Source organism: Cynoglossus semilaevis, chromosome 15 (assembly GCF_000523025.1).
Source record: "Cynoglossus semilaevis isolate Cse_v1.0 chromosome 15, Cse_v1.0, whole genome shotgun sequence".
Lineage (NCBI taxonomy): Eukaryota > Metazoa > Chordata > Actinopteri > Pleuronectiformes > Cynoglossidae > Cynoglossus > Cynoglossus semilaevis.
Window position 1 is genome coordinate 18,872,232 of NC_024321.1, and position 791 is coordinate 18,873,022.

The following is a 791-nucleotide window of genomic DNA, read 5'->3' on the forward strand; positions in this document are numbered from 1 at the left end:
GGGGGGTGGGAGGTGGGGGAGTGGGTGGGGGGGGTTGAGGTTTAAGCTAATTCCATATTGAGTGAGGAAACTACTCAGATTCACACTCACGTTCACACCTGTACATCCAAACACGTACAACTGACACAGTTCCTGATGATTTATTATAACAGATAAGTCCGGGTTTTCATGACCTTTCGTAGGGGTCATCCAGGGAGGTGGTCATCGTCACCCGCTCTAAACCAAACCCAGCGTTACCTCCACGTGGGGCAAACGGTAAAAATGATTAAGGTCACACTCCACACTTCAAGGAAGAAGTTGAAGTTGTCTCTGTCAAAGACTTCAAAGGACTGAGTCTGAACGTACGAACACCTGTGGAAGTGTTGGATATTTCAAACCTGTAATCTGTGATTACACCCTACACACACACACACACACACACACTTCACCTGCCCAAGGACGCAGGTTTTCATACAGGACAGAGGGAGAGCGTGGTGTGGTGAAAACTTTATAAAAACACAGACCGTGAGGTCGGTCACCTGTCGAAGTCTCCCCGACGTTTCCCTTTCATGAACCCAGCTGTATTGTCTTTGGAGTTGTATGGAAAGATCAAAGAGCTCTCTCTGAGACGGAGCACGTTCTCATTCACCGCCGTGAAACGACGAAGACAAAAGGAAACATACGGCGTCGGTACCAACGCAGGAGAAACAGTCCTTCACGCTCTTTTAATGTATTCATCTTCAACTGCGTTTAAGTTTTGCGGGGTCGGGAGGGGGGTTGGTGCTGGAGGGCGGGGGGGCAGGTGTGGAGGG